Genomic DNA, 14,288 nt, shown 5'->3' with positions numbered 1-14,288 from the left:
AGTTCCTGATATCATGATAATTCACCCCTAAATATTTCAGCATGCTTCTCAGAATGACATTCTCCTATATATTCTCCTATTGATAGAAATAATCACATCTAAGCAAACTAATTCCGTAATATTTAGTATTAGCCCACATTCCCATCTCCCTCCTCATCCTATACTCTTTAGGCCCCTTTAATACAGAGCAGTCTTCCTACCTCTTATTTCAATGCAATGACTTTTGCATGTGTCCAGCCTATGTCTAGTAGGGACAGCAAACTGGACTTCCCATCACACTCAAAGTGGAGGACTAACTCCCAGCTCCATTCTTCCACTACACTTCACCATTGGTCACTTCACTGTGGCCACGCTGGCCTCTCTGCTTCTCCCTACATGCTAACAACATGCCCAACTCAACATCTGGGGCCTGCTTCTTCCCTTATTGGAATGCTTTTCTCCCAGATATCTAAATGGGTGCCTCCAACCTCCTGCAGGTCTTTGCCAACCTCCTGCAGGTCTTTGCTCAGAAAAATCTATATTGAACATCTTTTTTTTTTTTTTTAAGATTTTATTTATTTATTCATGAGAGACACAGAGAGAGGCAGAGACACAGACAGAGGGAGAAGCAGGCTCCATGCAGGGAGCTCAATGTGGGACTTGATCCCGGTACCCCAGGATCAAGCCCTGGGCCAGAGGCAGGCGCTAAACCGCTGAGCCACCCAGGTGTCCCATATCTTGAACTTCTTAATTAAAACTGCAAACTGCTTTCTCTACCTTGTTTTTTCTTCACAGTGTATTTCACCATCTAACTTTCTAGGCATTGTTTTTTTGCTGATCACTTTTCTCTCCACCTGGAATATACCCTTCTCCAAGACTGGATCTTTGTGTGATATGCTCATTGCTGCATCCCTGCTCCTATATAGTGTGGGGCTCTACTCAATCAACAAGTATTTATTAAGACCCACTGCTATGCTCCCGACACTGGCAGAGCAAGCAGGACCTGCTTGAAGCTGACACAGCCTGGATCTCCAATCCCTGATGCCCCAGGGCAGTGCTGAACCCACAGCCCAGAATTCAGAATGGCTCTCAGAAGTCAGGCAAGGCTCTCGGGCCATGCACAGCGATTCCTGAGCCCCGGCATTCGCTCAGAGCTAGGACTGACCATACATATCATTCCTGTTGTCGCACTGTTCCCCTAGTGAATCCCGTGGCTATGTGCAGGTCTCTAACAATTCACCTGGGCCTAACAACTCCTCAGTGTATTCCAGTCAGAGCATCCACAGCAAACTTGCCTGCCCCCACCTCCAGAGGACTGCTTCACCTGTTCCAGTCACCCAACCTCCCACTTGTCCTCCTTGAGGCCATTGCACTGATCTATGACACAAACATGGCAAAATCATTACCTCAGCTCAAAATATTTCACTGGCATTCCTCCTTGCCCAGGATTAAATGTAAGCACTTAGCCTGATGCACACATAAGACCCTTCTTATTCAGACTACCACTCTCCTACCTCCATCTCCTGCCACTCTCCACCTCACATATGATACCACTAAGTTATTTTTAGTAGTTTCTGGAATGTCCATGCTCCTCACACCATACACTTATTTATCTTTACACCCACCATGCCGACCCCATCACTTCTAGTTTGTTGTCCTGGCAAACTACTCTTCTTTGAAGTTTCAATTAAAATGCTATCTCCCCTGGAAAACTTTTCTGACTGTTCCATAGGTGAACTTAACACTCTCTTCTGTTTATACTCACACAGGGCATTTTGGCTAAAAAGAAAATCACTTTAACAGTGGCACCCTACCATTACTAGTTTTCTGCCTGCCAGCTAGATCTCACTGCAGTCCTGGAACACATGCCTTCTGAAAGGGCTTCACCTTTGCATCTTCCTATCCACAGAGTCTTTGGCAAAATATTAGGCATTTAATAAATTTGTACGACTTGGTCTAAGTAGCTATTTTGCCCTGGGTAAAGCTGTGCATTTAAGGTCTTAAGGATCAGAGTTAGTGACCCTGATCTTCCCTATTCTGATTTTATGGTTCAGGCCTAGAGTTAATGGTAAATGTCCTCATTGTTTCAGTTTGCTGAAACATTATGTAAACCCAACATCAGGCGGCTGTTTGACTGGCGACAAACAATTCTGCATTCCAGAGCATGCTGACCCTGTGGCCAGTTTGTTTGCTTTTCACTAACAAAGTGGCTCTCATTTAAAGTTCTGAAAGTTAAACCACATTTTGCGTTCCATCTTGCCCTGCCTCATAAAAATGTGTGTGTGTGCACGCATGCGCGTATGCGTGTGTGTGCGTGAGAGTGAAAGACAGAGAGACCGAAAGCCATGAAATTAGCGTGGCGGCTATGCTTCAAGCTACCTCTTATGCCCTGACCCAAAAGGGCACTGTATAAAGCCCATGCAATGAGGCATCAGGTCCGAAGGTGCCATGGTGGGCTGTCACTAGACTTAGCAGACCACCTGCTTCCAAAGTATTAACAAATATGGACAACATCCTTGACAGTTCTCCACTCCACTTTATTTTCTTCTTAGAGACATTACCTTCTTCACCCACCTGAGTCCACATAATTATATGTGCCTAACATTCTGGTCATGGTTAATACTCAATAAAGAGCAGTGTTAGGATTTAAGAAGTTGAGACTATTTCCCATAACCTAAGAATCTTCCATATAGTGAATATGCTTCTGTCATTTCTAACAACATAGCTACAGTATCACTTAATGTTATTATTTATAAATTTGCAACCATTATCCCACCCCATAGAAGAAAGAGGATCCATGGTTCTGTGCAGTGAGGGAATGCACAAGGACTCAAAGGCTACTGGCATACTTATGCTTAGACTTAAGGGACATCAGGCTGAAGGTGAGTAAGCATTTCCGGCAGGGTCTTGAGACTCCTTCCCCTGGCTGTTAGCATTGTTTTACTTTGTCTGGTCTGAACCAAAGCCAGCTGAATCTCCTCCAAGTTCCAGTTTTGGTCAGATCTCAGGAGACAGCCTGTCTGGTTGTTTAAAAACAAATATCTGCCTGCACATCCACCCCAACCTGATATCATGGCAGATCACTGATGCCTTGTGACCCCACCTGTGTCCCCATCTGTGATGGAGGGAGGGGTAAGGACATTAAGTGCTGGGATCTCCATAGCTGAGGTTACCAAACTACAAACAAGAGGTCCTGCATGCAGACAGTGAGACTACAGAGCTGGTTATGCTCTTACACAACCAGTCTCTCCCACCAGGCACCCATGTTGCCTTATTTCCCCTGTTTACTCATGAATGTCTCTTTCCATGGCCTCAAAACACGTGTGATTGTCTGCCACTAATCTGTGAGCTTACAGGGGGGCCTGATCCTGATCAGTTTCCTGAAAAGACAGGAGAGATTAAGAAGAGGGGAGTCTTCACTCCCAAGGAGTCTATAATACAAAGGTGGAGACAAAAAATACACCGACACGAACAATGGAATAGAGAGAGGAGGATTACTGTATCGTACACACAGAGAAGGGGCCTTTTGATCACTGGGTTTTTCTGCAATGAATGAGATCACCTTCAGAATGGCATGTAGGACCTGTTATCGAGGGGGCAGAGGTGGGGAGACTGGATTCAGTGTTTGAAATAATCCACTTTCAAAACATTTAAAAACATTTTGGAATTCAATTACAGCAACTTCAACTATTTTTCATTGAATTACAATTTGTAGTGAAAAACTGTCAAATTTATCATTTAAAATTTTTGTTTAAATGTTTAAGAATATGTATATCTTATTAACATAAGCTTTTCTCCTTTCAATCTGTGCCAATCTTCCTACGTCTGCCCATATATCTATTTATCTAAATTTCTCTTCTACCAGGAAACACAGAGCAAATTCTAATATTAATGCTAATCTCCAAACACTAATATAACAGAGGTATACAGCAATAAATATTGTAAACAATTCAGTAAAGAGGTAGGTAAGTGTGGGAGAAAGAGCTTGGTTATTAGAGAAAGGAGGCATTAATTTGATTGAGCCTGCTCCCTTCTCAGTATTTGAACTTGGAAAAAAAATAATCCTTATCTCATAGGGTTTTTTCTTTTATCTCATAGGTTTTTTTTTAATAGGGAAAAAGTATTAATGTACATAAAAGATCTAGCACAGTGTTACATATGCTATTTTAAGCTGCCTTGTATTTTTTGATTATTAGCTAGAAATCATTAAAAACCATGTAACTCCTGTTTTTAAAAGTTAGTGTTTTCAAAAACAAAAGAAACAGCAAATGTTGGTAAGGATGTAGAGGGGAAAAAAACTTCTCTTGCACCATTGGTTGGGAATGCAAAGTGGTGTAGCCACTGTGGAAAACAGTATGAGGGTTCCTCAAGAAATAAAAAATTGAATTATCATATGACTCAGTTATTCCACTACTGGATATTTACCCAAAGAATACAAAAATACAAATTCACTGAGAGATGAATGAATAAAGATATATTATACACGCACACACACACACACAATGTAATAGTACCCAGCCATAAAAAGAATGAAATCTTAAGATCTGCAACAACATAAATAGATCTAGAGGATCTAATGTTAGGTGAAATAAGTCAGAAAAAGACAGTATGTATAATTTCACTCATACGTAAAATTTGAGAGACAAACCAAAAACCAGACTCTTAACTAAAGAGAACAAACTGATGGTTGCCACAGGGGAGGTGGGTGGGGGCTGGTGAAAACAGGTGAAGGGCATGAAGAGTACACTTACCCTGATGAGCACTGAGTAATGTACAGAATTGCTGAATCCCTATGTTGTACATATGAAAGTAACATAACACTGTATGTTAACTATACTGGAATTAAAATTTTTTAAGTTAATAATTATTTATTAATTAAGTACTATATTTAAGGATGAAATTGTGCTCTCAGACCTTGTCCAGAGACAAGGGATAACCAGAACACCTGCAATGGGACAGGTTAATCAAAACTGGGTAGGTTTTACTGAGTTTCAGCTTTGAAGAGGAATTTGTGTTTGATGGAGGTTTACAATAGGAGGATTAGGGCAGCCCGGGTAGCTTAGCGGTTTAGCGCTGCCTGTAGTCCAGGGCGTGATCCTGGAGACCCGGATCCACCACATCAGGCTCTCTGCATGGAGCCTGCTTCTCCCTCCGCCTGTGTCTGCCTCTCTCTCTCTGAATAAAAATTAAAAAAAAAAAATTTTTAAATAGGAGGATTATGTTCTGACAGAAAATGGAGAAGACATGAGGAGCAAATGAGTGAGACTGGAAGGACAGGAAAACGCTGGAGACAGGAGAAATCAAATCCTTTAACTCAAACAAAAACCCTCAAGTCCTTGTGAAAAGACAGTATGGTATAATGGAAAGCTCAAGGGCTTGGCAATCAGCTGCTTCCAAATTCCTGGTCAGCCAATGGTAGTTGTATGGCCCAAGGCAAGGCACGTGACCTTTCTGAACTTTTACATCTTCACAGCAAAATCGCTGAATAATACCTAGCATTAAAGATTATAGATGATCTGTGTAAAGTGCATGACACAATACCTTGTCCACAGGGATGTTTAATAAATGCTTTATTATTACCTCTTAGTTATCATTAGCTACTGTAATCTCCTGGTACCAGGGTGAAGCAGATCCCTAACAAATTAAAACTAGCCAACTATTTTCCAGACAAAATAGGAGCAGATACTGAGGTAGAAAATAGATACTTGACAAGAAAAAAAAAAATTTATAGCCATAGCAAGATCAATCAAGAGGGGAAAAAAAAAAAAAGGATAATATTGGAATATTCTGGGAAATGTTTTACTAAATTCACAAGGAATGAATTTTGGGGGAACTCGGTAGCTAAGCATCAGGAAATCAGAGTTCATCAGCTACATCTTATGACCCTTGGTAAGTGCAGCCATGTTCCAAAACAAAAGCGCCCAGAGGAAACACACAGAAAGAAAGCCAGGCTACAAAGTTAAAATTGCAGACATCCAATGAAGAAATTCATTATGTACCCAATATAAGAGCAGCAGATGATCTTTCTGTGGAGAAGATTAATATACTGATGTAAGAGGTGGGATTCTGGTCCCTGGAAAGGGCCATCCAGGTGGAGTCCGCGAGGTTCTCCTTTTCCCAGAGTTCCCCCATGAAGTCCCATGGTATACAACAGTGGTCAACAGCAGGACGGTTCTTAGAGACTGACTTAAAGACCAGGAAAAGAGATAAAACTGCAACAGTGGGGACCTGCAACACTCCTTAAGAATTTCTCTGCAAAAGTTTTATTTCCTACAAGGGGTGAGAATGGGACCATTTCAGGAAAGACACCCCATTCATGAGTCCTGGATGCCAGATTCTGGACAAAAGATCATCTTATAACACATGGGAAAACAACAGAATGGAAACCATAAGCTCTGGCATCATCTAAAGTACACCATGACCTAAATCCTGCAAAATAAGAATATATCTTATGCACTGATAGATAATACAAGGCCTCCCTGTGTTCTCTAAACAGCTCTACTGTATTCAGCCTATAAATGTATTCTAGCTCTAAGAAGTTTTAAACATGTAATAATGATCTTCCTGGAATTCAGTAGAGTTTTTTGAGGCGGTGCTACAAATGGCCTAGCTCTCCTAATACAAACCAAACAAACACGAACTCTAACCTGAGAACTTTATACAACTTATTCTGGTCACATATGTTAAATTAATTAAACAAGGAAGCCATTAGACTGAGGTGGCTTTAATGCCTTAGTAGCTTAGTAAGCAAACCAAAACCTAAGCCCATCAATGCCGCCTCAAGGTTAAGAAACTGAAACCTAAGGACAAGCAATCACAAACAGCCAATGAAGATTCCCAAGCTAGGCAACTGCTTAAGCCACAGCCAGTTGAATCATTCCTTTGCTTGCTTCCCAGTCTTCTCTTTGAAAGTCTTGCCCTCTGTCTCCTAACTACTCTAGTGTCATTTCTGCCCAATCAGAACCCCTATTTACTCAAGCAAACATTTTAATATGCCTCAGTTTATCTTTTAGCACAAACTCAATCCTGAATACCATCCTAGCTTATGGTCATGTTGTCTGACATTTAAAAAGGGAAATGAAAAAAAAAAAAAAACAAAAAAAATAAAATAAAATAAAAAGGGAAATGTCCACAACAGCCAAACTGTGGAAGGAGCCTCGGTGTCCATTGAAAGATGAATGGATAAAGATGTGGTCTATATATACAATGGAATATTACTCAGCTATTAGAAACGATGAATAATCACCATTTACTTCAACGTGGATGAAACTGGAGAGTATCATGCTGAGTGAAATAACTCAACCAGAGAAGGACAAACATTATATGGTTTCACTCGTATGGGGAATATTAAAAATAGTGAAAGGGATTAAAGGCGAAAGGAGAGAAAATGAGTGGGAAATATCAGAGGAGACAGAACATGAGAGACTCCTAACTCTGGGAAACGAACAAGGGGTAGTGGAAGGGGAGGTGGGCAGGGGGACGGGGTAACTGGGTGACGGGCACTGGGGGGCACTTGACGGGATGAGCACGGGGTGTTATACTATATGTTGGCAAATCAAACTCCAATAAAAAATATACAAATAAATAAATAAAAAATAAAAAGGGAAATATTTTAGAGACCATCTGGCCTACCCCACTGTACTCTCACCCTGTGACCATTTAAAATAAGGGAAGAAGGTGGAGTGATGTCCAACATCATAATGATGCTAATGGTTTTTTGTTTTTGTTTTTGTTTTGTTTTTAAGATTTTATTTATTTATTCAGAGAGAGAGAGAGAGAGAGAGAGAGGCAGAGACACAGGCAGAGGGAGAAGCAGGCATCATACAGAGAGCCTGACGTGGGACTTGATCCAGGGTCTCCAGGATCACGCCCCAGGCTGCAGGGGGCGCTAAACCGCTGTGCCACTGGGGCTGCCCTAATGATGCTAATGTTGATCCTTCCCTCCATGAATGCTAACTAAAACATTTTAATGAGACTTAACAATATCCACATAGGTCACTCCTCCCAGCACGTATGAGTGACCAATGCTACTCAGTTATGATGGATAGAAAAACTGAAATGAAAGTGATTATGTCATGCTCTGTCACATAAGAAATCTATTCTGTGGAAGGTTGCCACAAATGTACAATGTGGATGTTCATATCAGACCAGAGATAATTTGGAAATAGGATGTGTGTCCAGTCACATGAAGCTCGCAGTGATAGCCCTCCAAGTAATTCATAGAGAAGCATTGTTTAAATTATCATTTTTATAGGGCTGTATTTTTAAAACTCTGAAGATATTTCACTAGAACGAATATTTCACAAAATGTCTAGAAGTCTGAAATCTGAGGAGAGCTTCCTCTCCTTCTTCTCCTCCCCTTCTGACTCCAAGACACCACCATTGGGGCATACTCGACTCTGAATCCCTAGGCCTGGCATGAGCCTGCAAAATCCACCATTTCGTTGCTCGCCCTGTTGGCCTCTCCTTATGTTCCTCTGCCACAAACCAGCAAGTCCTCCTCTGAGGCTTACTGGTCCTTTTGTCTGTCTTGAATAGATCTACTTTCACATCCTCTATATGCCAACAGCAAATGAATTCCACATTGCAACCTAAACCCTACCCAAATCCATACAAAGGAGTGGGCCATCCAAGCACCTACAATTTTCAGTTTATTAAATAGGACCACTAAACCAACATGGGAAAAAATTTCCCAGGGTGCTGCCAGTGAACTCAGCTCTCCATAAAATATTCTTCACACACTGACCAAATGTAAGCCCACTCCTGGCTCCCACCAATGTGTATATTTAAAATCACCCCACATTAGTCCCACCTTTTCCACAATCTTGAGATCCGCTGACAGAATAGCCACGGTCAGCACTGAGGGGCCCACAAAATGCAGAAACTTCAGAATGCGAGGTGTAGTATTATGTATCAGTAACAATAACAAGTGAATCACATTATTATCTCAATTTGAAACACTCAGTTAAGACTTCTATGAGTTGTCTGGTTCAAAAAAAAATTATCAAAAAAAAAAAAAGAGTCAGAGAAAGTGGGAACTACAGGAAAATGAGAAATGTTTTGCTACCATGATGGACAGGAAAAAATCTTAAATACATCTTGAACAAAACTTGATGACTATTTATGTAGTTTTTCCTAAACTTTGTAAATGAGAGTACCCACCACTACAAAAAATATGTGAGGTGGAAAGGCAATGTCAAAGTCTAAATGTTGTACTATATTCAAAATACAAAATAAACTCTAATTTTTAAATATAAACATAGGTCTGCAATTTTTTTATTTTTATTTATTTATGATAGTCACACAGAGAGAGAGAGACAGGCAGAAGCACAGGCAGAGGGAGAAGCAGGCTCCATGCACCAGGAGCCCGACGTGGGACTCGATCCTGGGTCCCCAGGATCGCGCCCTGGGCCAAAGGCAGGCACCAAACCGCTGCGCCACCCAGGGATCCCCAGGTCTGCAATTTCTAAAGAGAAAATCAGCTTCTCCTGCCATTACAAAATGACTATCAAACAAATACTTGAAGAATATCCATTTGAGGGGCAATTGGCTGGCTCAGTTGGTAGAGCACGTGACTCTTGATCTCAGGGTTGTGAGTTCAAGCCCTAGGTTGAGTGAGAGATTACTTAAAAACTTAAGATATAAGATTATATATATATATATATATATATAATCTTAAGATTTTATTTACTTACCTGAGAGAGAGAGAGCATGGGCAGGAGGAAGGAGCAGACAGAGAAGCAGACTCCCCACTCCCCGCTGAGCAGGGAGCCTGACAGGGTGCTCAATACCAGGACCCTGAGATCATGACATGAGCCAAAGGCAGATGCTTAACCTACTGAGCAACACAGGTAACCCAGAATATTTTTCTGAATCTTACAAAAAAAAAAAAAAAAAGCCACTTGAAGGTTGCCAAATTATAGCCCTCCTCCCAGAATCCTTCCCACCCATGCTTGGTCCCGCTCTGACCCCAGCCCCATTTTATGAGCACACCCACACAGAACATCAATCTTAGCTCTTCTGCTATTTCCTCCTGTGCCTCACAAGTGGCCCCCCCACCCTGCTTGCCATTTCTCTCTTGATTCTATTTCAAAAGCAGAAAGGTTTCTTTCCTTTTCAAACTGCTTCTTCCTCAGCTCCCACCATTTAATTTTGGTTTTATCAATTACTTCTTCCCTTGCCTCTTCGGTCTACCATTCTCTATTTAAGTACTTCCTCCTGAGTAACACCATATGGGCCCTAACACACCCATTCTCCCTTCCACAGCACCCTGTCTTACCAGTCTCCTGCTGTTCTGCATATCATCGCCAAACTTTGAAAGCAACAGTCTATTTGAAAGACTAAATGACCTTTATTTCCTTACCACTTCCACATGATTTAACCAAAAATGCAACCAGGCAGCAAGTATGTGAGCATGAGGCTGAGTGCATCTCAGGCAAATTGGTATGGGCAGCCCCCACCTCCCGTACTCCCCTGATTCAGGGTCTCCAGCCAATATCCCATCTGAGAGGAATGGGGGCCCAGGGTGGCCACATCGCTTAGGTTTGGAATTTGGAATTTTTATATGAAAGCTAATAATATTGAAACAGCAGCAATTTATTCGATTTTTTTAAAATATTGAGGAACATGTAAATTACCTCTTTGGATTGCAATTTCATCCTAAGGCCCTGAAATTCGCAATCTATGCTTTGGAAACCTTTGGCTTCCTTCACTCAACTTTCTAAAATCAGTTTTCTTAAAAGTCATGAACGACTGACCACTCTGCTGCCATAAACAATGGCCTTTCTCACCTCACCTTCCTGAACCCTCGGTGAGCAGCAGGTGTTATCACAAACCCCTGTATTAAGCTGCCATAGCTACGATTCTGTTGCATGCACCCTCTCCTCACTGTTGTCTCCTCTTAGGCTTATCTTGCTTGATGATCTTTTTTCCTTTTTCAAAAACCTCTCACTGCAAAGATCATGTAGCATCTGGGCTCCAACTACTCCCACCACAGAGCTCCCCCCAGAATCTTCAGCTTTACTCATGAATTCCATTCTCAAATGTCTATATGTTGGGTTCAAGGACCCCCAAAACACCCTGCACGGACTCAACCTCTTCCTTAGTTGCCACCAAATCCAGTCATGCCATCTCTCCCTTCTTAGCCAACCAGTCTCAAAACTTCACCAACTGCTTCCTCTCCTCTGACACCCACTTCAGCCATCACTTCTGTTCCCTTTGCTAAATTTACCATGAATATCTCTTCTTCCCCTTTCCTCCTCCTGGGCTTTCATTAGCTCTCAGCTGGACAACTAATCCTGGAGCCTGAAAACCCACCTGCCAGGCCCAGCTCCTTCAAAGCTTCACTTCCACTGTGCTGCTAGATTCTGCTAGATCCTGAGGGCCTCAAGTCCTGACCCTCCTGCGCTCACAATTAAATGTTCCCCACTACTGACCAAATTGGAACTCAAGACCGTCTGCCAGCTGACCCTCCCCCTACCACTTCCTTTCAAACGCCAGAGCATTTCAACCAAACTTCCTTACCCGTTTCCTAAACACACTTCACTCTCTAAGCCACTGTCCTCCCTTGCCTCTATCAAAATCCAAAATGGCAAGCAGAGTACTCTGTAAACCACCCCATTGCCTCCTGACGAATATAACCCTTTTCTTCCCTGAAAATCTTATAACCCTCTATCTATTCCTCTGGCAGGACTTATCACACTAGAGTCTCCGTCAGAGTTCATGGGGCATGTGTTGTCTCTGGGACTGTGGGCTCCTCAGTGGCAGGGTTGGCTCTCATTTGCCTCGGACTCTGCATCACACTAGAAGATCAATGTCCATATACTATTAAGGACCAGGTGACTGTCTACACCGCTGATAACAATCACATCATAGGTTTTCACCACCTGGGGTTGAGTCTAGTTGTAAGAGAAAGTGAGGCTGACTTTGGAGGCTGAGACCGTCTTGGAATTAGAGTGATGTATATATACATTTGCAGTGGAGTTTCAGGTGCAAAATTGCACAGGTCAAGTGAACTTTCACTACTATTTCCAATTCTCCTTCCAATCTGATATTCCAGCTACTGGGTAGTCCCCAGGACAACAAGTTCCATCCTCCTCCACCACTGCCCCCTGCATCCTGCCCCAGGTGCTCCGTCCATTACATTACTTTGGACGTGTCCACCGCCAGGCGTCAGCCCTAGCATCTTATCCACAACGCTATCTGAACTGCAAAAGTTCACTTCCTTCTTCAAAATAAATGGGGTATGTGGGCAGCCCGGGTGGCTCAGCGCCGCTTTCAGCCCAGGGCTGATCCTGGAGGCCTGAGATCGAGTCCTGCGTCGGGCTCCCTGCATGGAGCCTGCTTCTCCCTCTGCCTATGTCTCTGCCTCTCTCTCTCTCTCTCTGTGGGACTATCATAAATAAATAAAGAAAAAAATATTTAAAAATAAATAAATAAATAATAAATAAATGCGGTGTGTTTTTAACGGAAACACCAATACACCACACACGGGTAAAAATAATTCAAACGGGTCAGCTCCAGTGGCGCAGCGGTTTAGCGTCGCCTTCAGCCCGGGGTGTGATCCTAGGGTCCTGGGATCGAGCCCTGCGTCGGGCTTCCTGTGAGGAGCCCCTTCTCCCTCTGCCTGTGTCTTGCCCCTCTCTCTCTCAGTCTCTCATGAATAAGTAAAATCTTTAAAAAATAAAATAATAATAATAATAATAATAATAATCCAAACGGAACGACCGCTCTGAGTGAAATACTGAATGAAAAGTCTCCTTCCCAAACACCGTAGTTCCTCAGTCGGGAAGTCTCTCGGTCTCCTGAAGGGTAACCACTATACCATTTTGGGGGATACCCTTCCAGAAGTTTCCCCCCCTCTCACAGATACATAATTACTTTTTAAAAAATATATATATAGCCACAAAAAAACACAATGCATACTCTTGTGAGATTTCGATTTTCGTTCTTAACGTACTTAGTAACGTATGAATTAAGGTCAACACGTGCTAGCCCCTAGAACGGCTCCTGGCCCACAGTAAGTGCAGGGCGTGTGTGTGTATCAAAGGACAGCCCACAACTCAAGGATTTATACCAGAGAACCCCGGATGCACCCCCCTCCCCAAGAAAAAAAAACCCAGCGGGGTTCTCCTGGGCAAGAGCTAGGGGGTGCTTCCTCCCCCTCACGTTCCCAGAGGACTTGGCCATCACCTCCCCCCGGGCGGCATCTGGAGGAAATGGGGGCCCCGAGGCTCACAGTCCCTAAATAAATCCCACCGACACCCCCCCGCGCCCCGCCCCCACCAGGTCCAAGCAACACACGGTGCAGCAAAGGCTTCATGAAGGCTTCAGCTGCCGCTGATTTCCAAGCGCAGGGAAATCACCTTCTCGTGCTTTCATCTGCCGACGCGGCAAGGACCCACTGGGCCAGACGCAGGTTCGCAGTGTGGAACCAGCGCGCCCGAAACTCGGCGGCGGCGGCGGCGGTTCTAGAAGGGAAGGGGCAGCCCGTGCACCCGGCTGGGTCCCGGCCCTCCCGGGGCCCCCTAATTAGGGGCACTCACAGGAGGTGTGAACTTAGGTGTCGCGCCGGCGAGGACACTGCCGCGTGTGCCGGCGGCCGTGGGAGGGGACCGGAGACGTCCCCGCCGCCCCCCTCAGGAGCAGCGAGTTGCACCCACACAACTTCGAACGCCCTGAGGGACGCAGCCCGCCTCTGCCGCACGCACGCACCAACCCACGCACGCTGCACTTCCGGTTCATTTGCATACCCGAGGAGCCTTCTGGGAGCTTCTCGGCCTACCCAGCGTGTTCGCCATCTCCAGCTCCTCTGCACGCATGCACGCACGCTGCACTTCCGGTTTATTTGCATACCCGAGGAGCCTTCTGGGAGCTTCACGCGGCCTCCCGAGCCTGCGCCTTGTCACCGGGCACCGGGTGCGGGAGGGCTGGGCCCTCGGGAGCAGGGCCCCGGGGAGTGTTCGGGGAGCCCTGAGGTTCGGGCGGGGTGGGCCCAGGGCATGCTGGCGATTCGAACGCTGCTCCAGGCGGTTAGTTGGGGGTCGGTTAAATGCAAGCCCCGCGGGGGCGGCTCCCCGAGCACGTGCACCCCTGTAGGCTCGAGGACACCTGTGCGCGCACCGGGAGCCGCTCGGCAACTGAAAAGTGGGGGAAACCGTGACGCTCCCGTGTCTCGCGGGGAGAGGAACCCGAGATGCTTGACCCCTGCGGGCTCCTCGCTTGGGAGGCTTAGCTGGGGTGAGGGGCTGGGTCACCACCCGGCCTTAGACCCCCATCCTCGCCACCGCCTCGCTCACACGCCCCGAGGG

General features: G+C 44.5%; 1 long non-coding RNA gene across 4 annotated transcripts in view; it reads right to left on the bottom strand.

Moving 5' to 3' along the window:
• LOC111092486 overlaps positions 1–13,655 on the bottom strand; it is a 491,589-nt gene extending 477,934 nt beyond the window's left edge. For all 4 annotated transcript variants that reach the window (XR_005355617.1, XR_005355615.1, XR_005355616.1 and 1 more), the window contains exon 1: positions 13,524–13,655. This is a non-coding gene — a long non-coding RNA (uncharacterized LOC111092486). The remainder of the gene's footprint in view (positions 1–13,523) is intronic.
• Positions 13,656–14,288: the final 633 nt, after the last annotated feature.

This window comes from Canis lupus, chromosome 2 (assembly GCF_011100685.1).
Source record: "Canis lupus familiaris isolate Mischka breed German Shepherd chromosome 2, alternate assembly UU_Cfam_GSD_1.0, whole genome shotgun sequence".
In the NCBI taxonomy this organism is placed as follows: domain Eukaryota; kingdom Metazoa; phylum Chordata; class Mammalia; order Carnivora; family Canidae; genus Canis; species Canis lupus.
The sequence above is the reverse complement of the archived record's forward strand: the minus strand, read 5'-3'. Positions and strand labels throughout refer to the sequence as shown.